The sequence below is a fragment of the Cervus elaphus genome, chromosome 31, assembly GCF_910594005.1.
Source record: "Cervus elaphus chromosome 31, mCerEla1.1, whole genome shotgun sequence".
In the NCBI taxonomy this organism is placed as follows: Eukaryota; Metazoa; Chordata; class Mammalia; order Artiodactyla; family Cervidae; genus Cervus; species Cervus elaphus.
In genome coordinates this window covers 49951559-49969369 of record NC_057845.1, presented here as the reverse complement: position 1 = coordinate 49969369, position 17811 = coordinate 49951559, and the positions used below count along the sequence as shown (strand labels likewise).

Here is a 17811-nt window from a genome sequence, read left to right as displayed (position 1 = left end):
TTAACTAACAGATTGTGGTGAGTAATAAATATGCAATAAAAGTTCATTACATGAAAATCCATAAAGAAAGAAATGAACAGTAGTCCTGTGAAGTATACAGAGTTTTCAAAGAAGCCAAGATTATTTACTAATATCAGTTCAGTTCAGTTCAGTCGCTCAGTTGTGTCTGACTCTTTGTGACCCCATGGACTGTAGCACTCCAGGCCTCCCTGTCCATCACCAACTCCTGGAGTTTATGCAAACTCATGCCCATTGAGTCGGTGATGCCATCCAACCATTTCATCCTCTGTCATCCCCTTCTCCTCCTGCCTTCAATCCCTCCCAGCATCAGGGTCTTTTCTAATGAGTCAGCTCTTTGCATCAGGTGGCCAAAGTATTGGAGCTTCAGCTTCAGCCTCAGTCCTTCCAGTGAGCACCCAGGACTCATCTCCTTTAGGATGGACTGGTTGGATCTCCTTGCAGTCCAGGGGACTCTCAAGAGTTCAACACCACAGTTCAAAAGCATCAATTCTTCTGCATTCAGCTTTCTTTATAGTCCAACTCTCACATCCATACATGACCACTGGAAAAATCATAGCTTTGACTAGATGGACCTTTGTTGACAAAGTAATGTCTCTGCTTTTTAATATGCTGTCTAGGTTGGTCATAACTTTTCTTCCAAGGAGCAAGCATCTTTTAATTTCATGGGTGCAGTCTCCATCTGCAGTGATTTTGGAGCATAATATCACATACCTGTTAAATGATGAATTAGAATTCGAACTAGAATTTAAGCCTTTGTGATTGATTGTCTGGGGTTCAGTTGTGTTCATTGATTGGCTGCCTCCCCCTTCTGCTACATATTTCTGTTGAGAAAATTACTAAATAATGAGAGAAAACCTGAGAGTAGTCATGGAGCCTGAAGGGTACAAATAATATAGCTAAATTTATTATTTTTTAAATGTGAGCAATGAGCAGACCAAGTATATGTCTGAGAAATATGTAAACATCAGATTGAAGACGGCCTTACATGTCAGGATAAAACATCCAGACTTTGTTTGGAGGTGATTGAACATTCTTTGAAAGTTTCAGGACAGAGAAATGGTATTTACAAAACAGAACTTCTCAGTGAGGAACATGAGGATGGTGTACTAAAGGGGAATGGGGTGTATTCCTGTGATTATTTGACCAACCGGTCAAATCACAACCTTGTACATGATGTTCAAATGGTGAAAGTAGAAGAGTCCAGAACCAGAGACGGTTATCTCTATTTTTCTAGTCCTCTTGCTAACTATCTAACTAAGGTGGTCTCATAATCTCTCTTGACTTTTTCCAGCCACTCAAATAAACAAATTGTACTGGATAATTTCTTAGCTTCTAATTCTAGCACTGATGAAAGTGCTCAGCATATACTGTGCAATAAACAGATATTTACTTATTAAATGAATTAGTGAAGAAGTGAATGAATCTATGAGTATATGATATATTTTCCACCTCTTAATACTTATAGTTCCTTGCAGAAGCCTTGAAATTTCAGCAAAGAACAAAAAAACAAAAGTGACACGTAATCCCATCATCCTGTTGAACTCTATCAACTGTGATGAAGATTCTCATGCACCTCCCTTGCATTTCCTTTTCTTCCTCTATTTTATTTCCTCCACCTCGCCTTCCTAAAAATGTTTGTTTTGACTTTCTTGGGGGTGGTTAATATGTTCTCTGTGTGAGTCATTTGGAAAGCCCAAGAAGGGGAAAATACCTTGTTAGAATAAAAGTGCATATAATCACAGTGACGTGCTTCTTTTGTCCCCACCAGGATGCAGAGGGTGGTGGGAGCCAGTCACAAGGCTGTCACCACTGCCCTCCACTCCTGACCACAGGCCCCGTCTCCCCATCACAGTGTGCCTGAGGGACCGGTTGAAGGAGGCTGCAAGTGCACCTACCAATGTACCTTTCCCGAAGATGTAACCAAGCCCCGCATCTTCACTTTTCTCAGTCACTTCAACTCACCCAAGCCTCTTGGCCCATCTGGCAGCCCCGAGACCCTTATTTGTGTGTCCTCAGTGTGACCACATTCTTCACATTCTCTGATGCGTTCTCATCCCTCCCTCCCCAGTTCTTACTTTGTACACGGTGGAATCAAGGAGTGTGTACAAATCAGGAGAGACTAGGTTTATTATGGTGACAAATCAAACATACACATGCACACCAACCCAAAATTCTACTGGTTCTCACAAAACAAAAGTTCACTTCTCACCTAATCTTTATGGTCAACATTGGTTGGCGAGGAGTCTGCTCTATACAGTCACCTAGAGAAGAAAACTGACAGAGGCTCCAGTTTCCAGTCAAAAACAGCTGGAAATAAAGCCATAATCATGCCTTCTTTACACCTCTGTTTTTCTGGTGCCTCATCTTTTTATTATAAGTCCTGCTTGGCAAAACTTCCACTGTGATTAAATCCAAGTCTTCACTTAGATAAAGCCTGTGGCCAAACAGCTGAACATGGCTAAAGAAAAGCAAGAAAAAAGGAATGCAAAAAGGCAAAATGATTGTCTGAGGATTTCTTACAGATAGCTGAGAAAAGAAGAGAAGCAAAAGGCAAAGGAGAAAAGGAAATTATGCCCATCTGAATGCAGAGTTCCAGAGAATAGCAAGGAAAGATAAGAAAGCCTTTTAAAGTGAACAGTGCAAAGAAATAGAGGGAAGACAATACAATGGGAAAGACTAGAGATCTCTTCAAGAAAATTAGAGATGCCAAGGGAATATTTCATGTAAAGATAGGCACAATAAAGCCTAGAAGCGATATGGACCTAACAGAAGCAGAAGATATTAAGAAGAGGTGGCAAAAATACACAGAAGAAGTATACAAAAAAGATCTTAATGACCTGGATAACCATGATGATGTGATCACTCACCTAGAGCCAGACATCCTGGAATGTGAAGTCAAGTGGGCCTTAAGAAGCATCACTATGAACAAAACTAGAGGAGATGATGGAATTCTGGCTGAGCTATTTCTAATCCTAAAAGATGATGTTGTGAAAGGGATGCACTCAATATGCCAGCAAGTTTGGAAAACTTGGCAGTGGCCACAGGACTGGAAAAGATCAGTTTTCACTCCAATCCCAAAAAAAAGGCAATGCCAAAGAATGCTCAAACTACCGCACAATTACACTCATTGCACATGGTAGCAGAGTAATGCTCAAAATTCTCCCAGCCCAGGCTTCAGTAGTACATGAACCAAGAACTTCCAGATGTACAAGCTGGTTTTAGAAAAGGCAGAGGAACCAGAGGTCAAGTTGCCAACATCCACTGGATCATAGAAAAAGCAAGAGAAATCCAGAAAAAAATCTACTTTGCTTCATTGACTACGCTAAAGCCTTTGACTGTGTCGATCACAACAAATAATTCTTAAAGAGATGAGAATACCAGGTCATCTTACATGCCTCCTGAGAAGCCTGTATGCAGGTCAAGAAGCAACAGTTAGAACTGGACTTGGAACAACAGACTGGTTCCAGATTGGGAAAGGAGTACATCAAGGCTGTATATTGTCACCCTGCTTATTTAGTTTATATGCAGAGTACATCATGCAAAATGCTGGTCTGCATTAATTGCAAGCTGGAATCAAGATTGTTAGGAGAAATATTAATAACCTCAGGCATGCCGATGACACCACCCTTATGAGAGAGAGTGAAGAGGAATTTGAGTCTCTCGAAGTTGAAAGAGGAGAGTGAAAAAAGCTGGATTAAAATTCACCATTCAAAAAACATAGGAGATGGCATCTGGTCCCATTACTTAATGGAAAATAGATGGAGAAACAATGGAAACAGAGGCAGACTTTATTTTGTTGGGCTCCAAAATCACTGTGGATGGTGACTGCAGGCATAAAATTGAAAGATGCTTGCTCCTTGGAAGAAAAACAATGACAAAAGCAATGACCTAGACAGCATATTAAGAAGTAGAGACATTACTTTGCTTACAAAGGTTCGTATAGTCAAACCTATGGTTCTTCCAGTAGTCATGTACACATGTGAGAGCTGGACAATAAAAAAGGCTGAGCACCGACAAATTGATGCCTTCGCACTGTGGTGTTGGAGAAGACGCTTGAGAGTCCCTTGGACAGCAAGGAGATCAAACCAGTCAGTCCTAAAAGAAATAACCCTGAACATTCATTGGAAGGGCGAAGGTGAAACTCTAATACTTTGGCCACCTGATGCGAAGAACCTACTCCTTAGAAAAGACTTTGGTGATGGGAAAGATTGAAGGCAGGAGGAGAAGGGGATGACAGAGGATCAGATGGTTGGATAGCATCCCCGGCTCAGTGGACATGAGCTTGAGCAAGCTCTGGAAGTTGGTGATGGACAGGGAAACCTGGCAATGGACAGGGAAACCCGGTGTCCTGCAGTCCATGGGGTAGCAAAGAGTTGAATGTAACTGAGCGATTAAACAACAGCAAAAGGAGAGTATACTCATTCAGTACCAATGGGAACATCTCACATTCAACAGTTTTCTAGTCATTCACTCTCTTCTCCCTTAGAAGACTGTTTTACAGCATCCAGTTAGTCCTCAGACTTGCAGTCCCCTTCAGTCTCAGCCAATGATCTATCCCTTGATTTAGGGTCAGAATAGTGGTAACCAAAAAAGTACCCCCTGATCATCCCTCGGCAAGTGTGCCAACTTCACATACTCTGTTGTCTTATCTGAGAAAATGGGCTGAGGATCACCTTCTCAAGGAAGTTGCTCCTGAAGTTGTCCCCTTTCTCTCCTGCATCAATGCCATTTCCTCCTTCTGCAGGACCATGCCTGTCAGTACGTCCACATGCCCTAAAACTTCTTTATGGTGGACTTTGCTGGCTTGTAGTTACAAATCCTGAAATCTTAACGTATAGAACATTGACTTATTTCTTTCCTATACAACATCAAATAGTGTTCGACAGCTCTTCAGGGCAGCTCTCCCCCCATGAGGGTGACATGAGGATTCTGGGTCCTTTAACTTGTGAGATCACCATCTCAATGCAAGGCTCTAGGGTCCCCATGGCTGGGAAAAGAGAAGGGAAGGGGGAGCATGTAGAAGTGGGAAAAGAAGATTTGAAGAACAGCATTCAGATTTTTTTCCAGGAAAATAAGGCTGCTTTAGAGATAAACATTTTAAAGTCTAAAATATTTTAAATTTAACTGTTTACTGTCCACTATGTTAGATTTCACCTACCACCAATAAATAAAACAAGAATGATGATCTCCTTTGCATGCGATGAACATATTAATGGAATTTTCCCTGTGGTTGTGTGTGTGTTCTCCATAAAATCTATAACAGTATGTTTGTCTTATATTAATACTTGGGAGAGCAAAGGTGATTTCATGTAGTAAATATGCAGTTGAGAGAGACGATTGTTCATCTGGGATAAATTTCCTTTTCAGACTTATCTGAACTCATATGTGACAGGAAACTCTTTGCTGTCCATATTGTCAGAGGGAGGGATGTATGTATGTTTATGCTTGTGCATACCAGCTTGGGATTTTTAATAGATACTCAGGGCTTCCCTGGTGGCCCAGCTGGTAAAGAATCCACCTGCAGTGCCGGAAACCCCGGTTCGGTTCCTGGGTCAGGAAGGTCCCCTGGAGAAGGAATAGGCTACCCACTCCAGTATCCTTGGGCTTACCTGGTGGCTTAGTTGGTAAAGAGTTTGCCTGCAATGTAGGAGACCTGGGTTTTATCCCTGGATTGGGAAGATCCCCTGGAGGAGGGCATGGCAACCCACTCCAGTATTCTTGCCTGGAGAATCCCCAAGGACAGAGGAGCCTGGTGGGCTACAGTCCGTGGGATCGCAAAGAGTCAGACATGACTGAGTGACTAAGCACCGCACGTGTCACGCCAGACTAGTCTTTGGTTTTAGGAATCCAGCTGCATATGGACTTCAAACTTGACAGAACTAACAAAGAAGCGTTTGGTACATGATTTCCCTTTGTTACATAAACCACTCCAAAACTCAGTGGCTTAAGACTCTTAAGTTTATTTCGTTCATGATTCTGGGGGTTCGCTTATTCTTTTGGTCTCACTGGGCGCAGTTATGTGTCTGCAGGCAGTTGCCTTTCAGCTAGGTGGGTCGCTCCTGAGGGTGGTGGCCGGCTTAGACTGGGTAACAGTGGACGTGGCTAAGCCAGTGTCTCTCATCCTCCTCGTGTAGCCCAGGGGTGTTCACACGGAACTGGGCAGGACCCTAAGGAAGAAAGTGGAAGAGTGCAGGGTGTTTGGACCCAAGGCATGGAACTGATATGTTCTCAGCTCTGCTGCATTCTGTTGGCCAGACAAACATGACATAAGGCCATATTCAAGAAGTGCTGGAATAGATTCTCACTCTTTGTGGAAAGAGCTGCAAAGTCAAGTGCAAATGGATATAGGAAAAGGAAGAGAAATGATCTGTGGCTGCTTGGTAATCTACCACATAGGACAGACACTTGAGAAGTGGAGCCTGAAATCATTGAAATTGGTCCCGTCACCTAGTACTAGCCAGGGAGGAAAACAAAAATCAGAAATGAGTTTTTGAAAACAAGGCTTCCTAAATGTTTCCCCATTGCTTGCCCAGCTTTGCTGTCACTATTAAATACCGAGCTTTAAAAATTTTGAGCTCATTTGTTTTCCTGTGGAAATAGTTTTTCTGAAAAAGGAAGTGTGTTGATTGCATGAGAAGGACCAGCATCTTGTCCCCATGGTAACAGCATCTCTAATTCTTGAAGTGTTTGCCACCTGGTGTTTTGAGGCCCGATAGCCCATATAGCGCTGCGTTGTATAACATAAGGAAGGGATCTACACGCACTGCACGTACCAGGACAGTGGGCTCACAGGTGCAATTTGGTATCAGATCAGAATTATGGCCTATGAAACAATAAGAATACAGTTAAACTGCTGAAACATTAATACTAATACAAGTAATCTTTTTTGTCAGAGATACTTGGATAACTGTTACCTTAAAAATATTCTTCTCCAACAACATAGGAATAGATTATGTTTTAATGCTTTTAAGTACACTGTGGTATGAAGCTTACATGTTCATGTGCTAATACACAGGAACATACACACACGTGTATGCACATAATTGCTGATTTCTGAATTTAGACAGAAGTGATAGCAATTGTAAAGGCCTGTTATTAGTTACTGAAATACCTCAAATGAAGACTCTTGTCCTGAATTACAATGTTCTTTTAAGAAAGATGTTTGAGAAATATAATGTCTAAGTCATAAGATACTTGTGTGGGTGGTTATTCTTCCACGGTAATTGTTCATTCTCCCAAACCCTTATCTTAGTAGGTGTCACTGGGGCTTTTAAAAGTTAGAATTTAGATTCATATCAAGCCACACCTCTATGTAGTGATTTTGAGCATATAAATGATAGATTTAATATCTATCTGTGTCTGTGACTTTTGTTAAGATGCACAGAAGCTGTGAAAGAACAGATCTCTGCTCACAGTAGTGGTTGAATGGCTTCCATTGCCGCTAAAACTGTAAAGCAATTTTCTGTTGTAAGACCCAAGGTGATAGAATTCGGGAAAGGTGGATTCCTACGGGGATTGACAGGCGGTGAGTGTGGGAGGGTTTTAAATGAGTCACTGGGCAGGATTGGAGGCATTCTTCGGAATAGAGATAAATACTGTGCTTGGGAAGTCGGACATGGGCTTTGAACTGAGAAGAGACAGATCTTCTGGACCCTGGGAGGGCTCCTGTGATGATGCTTTTCACCTGAAGGGGATACAGAAAGCTTGGAAACTAGATCCTGATACTAACTGCAAATAGAAGGTTAAGACTGGCCTTTCATTTGCTGCTGTAGTGATTAGAGAGGTCAGTGGAGGCAGCACATTTTAAAAACTGTAAACCAATGCCCAAAGCTCTTTCCTTTTCTCTGGGGGCCCGAAGAGGGAGAAGGGAGTTAGAAGGTGGGCAGAGTGTTAAAAAAGAAAACACTGGTATGTGCTTCCCTTCCCCAAGCTGCCGAAAAGCCAGCTCCCACAGGGCTTAAAGACACGGGTCTGCAGAAGGGAATACTGAATGGAAGATGGAAACCAGGGAGACAATGTACCTTCCCAGTGAGCCTCTCAGGTCACTTGGCAACTGAGTGTTGGTTATCTTTGGAGAGGGACTTTATGCTCAGGAGAGATTTCCCTTATACTTTGGCTCCTTAGAATTCCTTAGGTTCTCATTTATAATCCATCCTACATAACCTTATGAGTTTCTATCCTCCATATGTCATTTATTCCTCATAGTCACTCTAGGGTGAATATATTTATGAGTTGCCCGTCCCAAGATACAAAACCCAGAAAGCTCTAAATTGGAAAGTTCTTTTTGTAATTTTGGCAACAACACCAGATTTGAACAACCATAAAACTAGTATTAATAACTTTTATTTTATTAGTGTTATTAGTATTAGATTACTATTAGTATTAGATTATTAATACATCATTTTGCTGAAGGTTATCAATGTGTTTGCTTACTAACTGCTGTCTTGGACATTATGAGTATTGCATAAAATTCAGTTTATGTACTACATTGTATAATAAAAAATTCTGAAATCTAGTCCTTAGGACATCAGGTAAGAGACTGCAGACATGTATTATCTCTAGATTAAAGATGGGAACTGAGGTTCAGGGAGGCTAAATGCTTGGCTTGAGGTTATATAACCAGAAAGCAATGGATTTCAACTCAGGTACAGTGGGATGGTGGTTTCTTTTATAGCCAGACTGTTAACCAGTTTCAATGAATTCTTTGTTTTTGAGTCAGAGCATTATTGCGATGCACCACTTTTAAAAGAATAACGAAAGGTGTCTTTGAGAGCTGCGGCCTTCGGCAAGCACTCACCATCAGTCCATCCCTCAGAGTGTGAAGGTGGGGAAACCTCCCACGGCTCTTTCAGCTTGCAGGAGCCTGTTCATCCCATACGCCTCTTTAGTAGTAGTCAGTGAATGGCAGACTGGCTTCCTGTCCTCTCAAGCTGAATGTCTTCTCGGCAGCACAAAAGACGTGGCGAGAACAGAGCAAGTTCCAAATACTAGCCCTGCGGAGTCCGAGTCCTGTAATCATTGTCAGTCTTTCCGACCTCAGTTCTTCAGCTCTGTTTCTATGTGTGTTCTTTTCTTTTTCCTTTTACACAGTCTGTGAAAGAATCTTTCTGATGCCAACTCCCTTCTTTACCTGTTTCCTTTTAAGGACAGATGTTTCCTTTTCTCCTGATCACGTGCCAGTTTTGGTAGATCAGGTGGTTTGGTGGTGCATAGTCAAGGTTCCATGATTATGGCTATATTTATTTTAGAGATGGAAAAGTGTGTGAGGCAGATGTCATCTGTTTTAGCTTGGGCTGACATAACAAAATACAATAGACTGGATGGTTTAAACCATGGACGTTTCTCTCAGTTACTGCTGCTGGAAAGACCAATATCAAGGTGCCAGCAGATTTGTTCTTGGTGAGGACTCCCTTCCTGGTTTTCATTGCATGGCCATCCCTCCGTTCTTTCTTATAAGAACACTAATCCTGTCATGGGGGCCCCATCCTCATGACCTCCTCTCAGCTTGATTACTCCAAAGCTTCTACTTCCAAATACCACTACACTGGACTTACTAGCTTCCACATGTGGACTTTGGGTGGGGGGAACACAATTCAGTTTACTAAAACATCTATTTACTGCAGTTGCATTCTTTTAATATTTAAAAATTCTACATAGATGTATACATAGTACTGGATTGGCAATAGAAAAGTTAGGTTGGTCCCTGCTTTGCTATCAGAAAGAAAAAAGAGCAAACACTTTCATGTAATATATGAGAAAAAGCCATGCATAGCAGTGAAGACCCAGTACAGGTAATATATATACATATATATGATATACCCCACTTTAAATATGGCACTGTTATATATACAGCAGTGTGGCACAAAAATAATAGTATCTCTAAAGTATACTAAAAAAACTTTTTTGTAACTTCATTTTTTCTTGCTAGTTAGTGATTTATCCATCTTTTCTGAGTTGCTACAAGTAAACATTTTCCTAGTCTCACAGATTTTGGAGTCAGATTTTCACCTTCTGCTCAGTGGGTATTTTTATCATAGATAATAATTGCCTTCTGATCTCTCCCTCTCTTTTTTGGCTTTAGGTTTTTTTTGACCATGTCACATGGTTTGCATAATCTTTGTTCCCTGACCAGGGGTTGAACCCAGGCCCAGCACACAGAATCCCCAGGTTCTAACCACCAGGTCCCTAGCGAATTTCCTGCTGGCATTTTCTTTATCTCCTTTTGTAGGTAGCTCAGACTTTGCTCTTTTGGGGTAGAATTGATAGTGATGACATAATGGTTATAAGAAGTTAAGAACAAGTGAGGTAAAATCCTATTTTTTCAGGATATCATTTCCATACGATTTGTAGTTTCAAAATTAAACATTGACATGGTCCTCTCTCTAAAACAACAAAAAAAGGTATAAAATACCCAGTGCATGTGTTTAAAAATTTTTTTTCATAGTGGGCAAAAATTATGCCAGATATTTAATTTTTTTTCCTTTGGCCAACAGACTGTTCTAAAGTAGCCCTGAACATGTCCTTTCACCATGTAAAAAGAAATAAAACTGTCACCTATTGGGGTTCGGTGTGGCTTTCTCCTTTGTCTTCTCTGTCACACCAGCCTGCAGTCTTTTGCTTTACCTTGGTCCACTTTGCAGAGAAGTGATTGTGTGGGTTTCAGGGGACTGTCAGTTCTTTCCCCAGGTGCTCTGGGCCCGCCGAGGCCTCTCGACACCTCTGACAGAGGCAAGTCCCAGAGTCGGTAACTCTGAAGAGGCTGCGGGTCCCAGGATGGATGACACGATGCGCTGGGCCTTTGGGACAGATGTGGCAGGATGTTACTATTAAAAGACAGCCCTGCTGCTGAGGAAGGGGAGGGAAGCAGATGGGAGAGCAAGATTCAGGTGAGAACCTGGGCATCGCAGAGATGCAGGATGTGACAGAGGAGGGGGGGCATAAGTTGGCATTTGGCAGAATGTGCGAGAGGCGAGCCCCGAGCGTGGGTGATGGAAATTGCGGCTTTCAAAGATTTCTGACCTGCTGCCTGCCAACTTGGAATTAGATTTCTTGATGGAGGGGGAGGAGGAGGGAAGGGGTGAGATAGGCAGATGCCAGGAGAGATTACTGACCTGGAACCAGACAAAAGGATGCTGTGGCTGGCACCCAAGGCAGAGCGGGGCAGAGGAGTGTGGCTCGTAGGTCTAACCCAAAGGACGGAGCGCCAGTTTCAGCTGTTGGAGGATAGCCTGAGGTGGCCTCTTCTGTGGGCAGGAGAAAATAGTCTGTAGAGACATAGAAGAAAGAAAAGTGAAATTTAATTAATCTTTGGATAGATTTTTAGGGTTGGCATTCGGAAGCATATTCAGCTGCCTTCCTCCTATCTGAGAAGCATAACCTGTGTGGATCCATGTTGATGATGCTTTAAAAAAAATCCCGGTGATACTGCGGCCATCTCTCCAATTCCAAGACCGAGGTGATGTGATCTGACTACTGGCTTCCCACTCCCCAGCAATGAATACTAAGTGACTTTTCCAAGTGTTGACCCAGAATAATATCACTTTCCCAGAGAAGGGACTCGCTGATCCCGTTGGGATACAGTTTCATTGCCACATGCCGCAGGAGACTTGAATGCAGCCCTGTGGCTCCCGGGTTTCGCTCTGGGCTCTCGCTGAGCATGTTTCACCATATCCTGTATCACCACGTGCCGCTAGATGTCACTGTTACTCACGCCTTTGGGTGACAGAAGCTGAGCGCACTCCTTCTGGCCTTTTGTGCAGGGGGATAAATCTTCAGAAGGGAGGATAATGCTGTCTACATGGATTTCAATACAAAGACCTCTTCAGGTTGTGTTATTTGGTTGCTATTTCCCTTCCTGTTTTTGAAAAGGAAAAACTGAATTAAATGCAGTTCTTCCCACCAGTGTACCTTCCCCGGCATCACTGCTAATTCTTAATTCTCCCTTAAAATACAGTTTTCAGCTCTATAATATGAGGACTACTCGTTAGCAAATTTGGAAAATTACTGTTCGTGTGTATTCAAAATCTATATATGGACTCCACATGTTTCTATTCTAATCTCATCCAAATCTCAGAGAACTTCAAAATGAAGTATCTAATTTCCTTAGGAAAAAATGATGTAACACTAACCTCAACTAGGAAGAGAATCTTGTGCAAGCGCAATGAGTCAGGGTTATAGATTCAGTCTACATCATTCTCAGATACACCCTTGAATCCAAGGGACAGAAGTTGCCATTAGTCTCAAGTTGTTTGAGAGGTAGTTTTAGGCACTCAAATCATTTGTTTTCTTTCTAAACCTCTTTTCTTTGTATTAATAATCTCAAAGGAATGTCTTTTGAGATGTTGTTTCTGATTAATATATGCCAGTGAATTATTTAAACATGAAATAAGATATTCAAGTTTATAAAATTGCTTTTTGAAAGTAGGTTATTATAGCATATTAAGTGAACATCTCAATTTAATTATAGCAAATGATATCCAGTAATAAGTAATAACAAGATAAAAAGAAAAAAAACTGGCCGAATATCTCTTAAAAAGCAAATTAGGGACTTCCCTGGTGGTCCAGTTGTTAGGACTCCACACTTTCACTTCAGGAGACCTGGGTTCTATCCCTAGGCTGGGAACTAAGATCCTGTGTGCTATGTGACTTGGAAAAAAAAAAAAAAAAAGGTAAATTAAGGCCATGCTTGAGTTGCTGATGCAGAAACAAGTCGTCTTGTTTTTTTACAGTTTTTTTTTTTTTTTTTTTTTTATCTTCACCTCTTACTCTCTAATATTGCCATTTAGTAACTTGCACCAACAGTTACTGAACCAATCGACATCCAAAGTGTAGGCCTGCGCCGGTCTGGTTTCACTTCCGTTGTGACGCCACAGGATTTATAGGAGAGTCTGCACCGCGGTTTAATCCCCTAGAGCTAACTCTCAGCTGTGGGGCAAATGCCTGCTCGGCCTGAGTTGGGATAATGTTCCCTGACGTGAAGGTGCTGTGCCCCGCTCTGGTGTCACTTCAGGGATATTTGGAGTCTTATTCTGTCCTGTCCTCTGCCTTGCTCTCCTCTCCTCTCCCCATGTGTTCCCTGCTTCCCCCATCCTTCCTTCACTTCTCTCTTCTCTTCTATTCCTTTCTTTCCTTCCCCGCCTCCTCTCTCTGTTCCGTGTGTGGGATACTTGGGTTTACTGTTAAGCTGTGTTAGAGGAAGGATTGTGACCATGCCATTGTTTCCTATGGCTTCCGTAACAAATGACCACAAACTCAGTGGCTTAAAACAACGTGCATTTATTCTGTTACAGTTCTGGAGATCAGAAGTCTGAAGGCAGCTTCCTGGGCTGGAATTAAGGTCCTTAATTTGAGGGCAGTGCTCCCTTTGGAGGCCTTGCCTTCTTTGGGTTTTAGCATTTCATTCCTTGCATTCTGTGGCCCGAGAGCCCTTCCCTTCAAAGTCAGTCAGACTCGAGCATTCTCGAGTCTCTGTCTGCTGAGGCTATGACAGTGTCTTCTCTCTCCTGTCTCAGTTCCCCCTCTGCCTCTCTCTGGACAATTCTGACCACATTTAGGGCCCATCTGGATAACCCTGGTTATCCCCACCTCACATCCTTATGTCTGCGTATAAAGTAACATTAGAGGTTCCAGTGATTAGGACCTGAGTATCACTGGGGGCCATTCGTCAGCCAGCCACAGCTTCTTAGCTGTGTTTGGACAAAGTACATAACTCCCTCTAGATTTCAGTTTCCTTGCCTGATAGTGTTACTCTGAGGACTTAATGAGAAAATGCTTGTAAAGCACTTAGCGTGGTATCTGGCAAAGAGTATGTCCACTTTAAATTAAAATAATTTAAGTGCCAATAAATATTATTCCTAGTATCAAGTATAATTATCTTAAAGATTATCTAATCCTTCACCTCGTGTTCACCTTTACACTACTTCAGTCTGCCTTCTGTCCTCAGTACTCTATTAAAACATTTATTTCAGGGTCTCCAGTCTCCTGCAGCTGGTCACATTCAAAGACCAGTTCTGGGGCTTCACTTTATCAGCGTTGAATACGGTCAAGCGCTCACTTTACTTAGAGACGGTGTCCTTACTTGGCTTCTGCAATATCGTGTTTCCTGGTGTTCTTCCTTCCTCACTGGATGTTTCACCTCTTCTTCCTTTGCCATCTTCTCCTTTAACCCAGAGGAGCCTGGAGGGCTGCAGTCCCCAGGGTCACAAAGAGTCAGACGCGACTTAGCAACTGAACACGACCACCAACCACCTCCTTTAACCCACCGCAAAGTATCGGTGTTCCTCAGAACTCTGTCTTGGGTGCTCTTTGTCTGTCTGTAACCGAGTCAGGAGTAGCATGGCATGTTTGATGATTGTAAAGAAGATAGTGAGGCAGAGACCCAGAGGGCAAGGGGTGGGAGCGGCCTGGGACATGGCTCGTGTGATGGTGTGGGTGAGAATTTGCTGTGACCAGAAGATTCTTACGGTAAGGATTTGGGCATTAATCTTAAGTGAGGGGGACAGCATGGGAGACTTTGACGTTGGGGTGATGGGGGGTTGTTGGTAGTGAATGCATGAGTTTTTCCTCTCAAGAGGTCTACAACTGATGAGCTTTGTCCTGAAAGCAACTCTCCATTGAACCCACCTGCTACCTGCTGGTTCTGGACTTGGACAGAGGGCGGAAGAGAGACGACAGAGCTGTCTGTGAGTGGAGTGACAGAGGCTCCGCTCTGCTCCCAACGTTTGGTGAGAATGTGTGAGTCTTCTGTGTGAAGGAAAACTGCTGCTCATGGTGGTCGTGACCGAGGCAGCATGGTGACTTCTGGATGAGGAGGCCACAGCTGTGGCTGTTGGGGCGCGGAGGGATAAACTTAGCTTCAGCCTGGTCTCCTAACGAGGGACCGTGCAGGAGGAGGCCCAGAGTACCTCCAAGAACCTACAGAGAGTTAACACTTGGATCTCGCTTTCAAAGGTGGAATGGATACGCAGTCGTTGTTCTAGAGAAATAGCAACAACTAGAAGAAAGAGAATGAATGGTGGATTTGTCACCAGGCATTGGGGTCACACAAGTGGTCAGTTGTCTCCAAGCCTCCTTTTACTGCCTCTGAAATTGAGAAGGAGGAGATGTCTCTGGAGATCACTTCCCTTCCTCCCCACTGCCAGTCATTTCCTCTTAGTATGTGTCCTGCTTTTGTGGAAGAGAGAAAATTGTAAGATATGAGAGAATCTTAGCCATCCTGAAAAATGTTACAAGCAGAATGAGAAATCCTTAAGCAGCTTGTACCTAAGTGGAATGGGGTTGAAAGGAGACACTTGACTGGTATTATTTGGGAAAACAGTAAAATGATTCCAGATTTATGATTCAATGAGTTGAGACTCCATAATCAAACCAAACAAACATATAATATTTAATGTTATTATTGTTTTGATATGCATAACAAAACTTTGAGTTAAATGTTATTATTCCTGAACTGAAGTTGGGTAAGGTGAGGTTTCATGTCAAATGACTTACCAAGGGCACACAGCTAGCAGAATGCAGATCAGGGATTAGAGCCCTCAACTCCTGACTTTGAAGCCTCTGACCTTGTTAATTGGTTTCATGTGGCACGTTAAATAGAGTTACAATTAAATAACTATTAGTCATATTACAATCTCATGAAAGGTAGAATGATGTCAATAATAGACTTTGGTATAATGGGATTTCCAATTTTGAAGTTAGTTTCTGCTAAGATGACAGAAACAACTATGGCACTTACCCATCTGTTCTATATCAGATAACCCTGGATTATTTTAAGCATTGCACATGGTTATTGATTTTTGTGGCATACACTGCTGCTCCCTCTTTTTAATAAGTGTCAGCTTAATGACCTTATTCCTCTCCTTTTCTGCTATTTTGCCAGCAACCTAGAACGAGGACTTAGCATGTAATGTTGTTGTTTAGTCTCTAAGTTGTGTAAGACTCTTTTGTGACCCCATGGACTGTAGCCTCTCAGGCTTCTCTGCCCATAGGATTTCTCCAGAAAGCATACTGGAGTGGGTTGCCATTTCCTTTTCCAGGGGATCTTCCCGACCCAGGGATTGAACCTGGGTCTCCTGCCTTGCAGGCAGATTCTTTACCACTGAGCCACCAAGGAAGCACATAACAGGCCCTGCATAAATATGTTTTGAATGAATGAATGGATGAGCGAATGAATGAGGAACCATCTAAAGTCTACCTTAAAGAGTTAGAGGCAAAAAAGAAGGAGAAAAAAGAGGATGTTATGTACTGAACGTTTATGTCCCCCTGTGAAACCCCTTGCAGAATCTCCCAGAAGACTGTGAAGGGAACTGAGTGATAAAGACCAGGAAGCCATTCCTACTGTAGTCAGTGAAAATTTCCAAGTAAGTTTGCTTAGGTATTTGAAGAAATAGAGCTACATTTCAAAACTCATTAATTCATACCCTGCTTAAAGGTAAAACCGTGTAAGTTTCCAGATAAACTCTATCACCTTCTTGCTTTCTGTATCAGTTTTAGATGTAAACTGAGCTAACTCAGAATTTTCCTCCTTGGCGTGCCTTCTCCTCAAAGTGGCATCCATGTTCTGGCATCAGAGGGAGGCATCTGGTCCACGCTGTCCTTTTTCCATTCAGCCATCCGTGAGCTGGGATGTCACCCGTCCTGTCTGGTCTCAGGTCTTGCTCCCTGCTGCCGTCATTGAAGGTGTCACCGTTCTATCTGGTGGGGGAAGGGCAGCGCTCTCTGCTGCATAGAGTCTCATGTTATGACTAAGATATTTCAGGGCTTTCCATTCAGCTCTTCTGCATGATTCCAGTAGCCAGTGACATTGGGCTTCTCGTTCAAGCCATTCCTGGCTGCGCAAAGAGTTTATTTTGGTTTGGTTGCCTCAGGCTCTTTGTCAGAAATAAGCTTTGTGTTTTGCAGCCACACCAAGGGGCGGTACGTAGTTCTGGCAGATCCCTTGTCAGAGCCCTCACCTAGGAAAATACGATGTGGATGGGGAGAGAAGGGGGTTTCTATTAGAAAAGGAGTAAATCAGATGGTACAAAACATTACAGGGAGTTCAGTTTTGAATGTGTTATATATACTTGATCTGGAGCCTCCACCTTTGCGTAAAATCAAAGTATGACTTGACTAGCCCCAAAGTAGCAGGCAATAATAGAACCCTCAGAGACATTTGGCAATCTGGGAGACATTGTATTTCCTTAGGTGAGGGCTCTGACAAGGGATCTGCCAGAACTACGTACGAAACACCTACCCTGCTCTCGTCACACCACTTTCCTTTACGTTCCCGGAAATGGGAAGCTCTTTTCCTACCTCTGGGCCTTTGCCCATGTTCTTTCCCTTGGGTAGCTGCTGCCTTCTCACCCCTCAGGTCCTGGAGATGTAGGACCCTCTTTTCTATTGCTTTGGTTATTCTCTCTAACCGTGTCTTTTTCTCCTTGGAACACTTTCACTGTAGTGACCCTACTGGGTCACTTATTCTTCATCTGTCGCCCCAAGTTGACAGCTTCCAAGAAAAAAGTGCTGTATCTTTTTTTTTTTTTCCACTCATCTTTAGCTTCTAGCACAGTAGCTTGCATGTAATAATGCTAAAGTAAATCATGCTGAATAGAAGAAATAGGTGCTATATAATTCCACTGTTACAAGAGGGGGCTCTCTGGGACCAGACTTCCATGTTGTTTCTCAGTTGCTTGGTCGTGTCTGACTCTTTGCGACCCCGTGGACTGCAGCATGCCAGTCTTCCAGGTCCTTCACCACCTCCTGGAGCTTGCTCAAAATCATGTCTATTGAATCAGTGATGCCATCCAGTCA

At 42.8% G+C, this 17811-nt stretch overlaps 2 long non-coding RNA genes across 3 annotated transcripts in view; one reads left to right on the top strand and one right to left on the bottom strand.

Moving 5' to 3' along the window:
* The window catches only part of LOC122687333, a 245194-nt gene that overhangs the window by 37208 nt on the left and 190175 nt on the right, over window positions 1-17811 (top strand). The gene's annotated exons all lie outside the window — the stretch shown is intronic.
* On the bottom strand, window positions 7965-11677 carry LOC122687332. Its single transcript, XR_006339114.1, has 3 exons — window positions 11399-11677; window positions 11133-11285; window positions 7965-10817 (listed from the first exon to the last, which is right to left on the bottom strand). It is a non-coding gene; the product is annotated as an uncharacterized LOC122687332 (long non-coding RNA).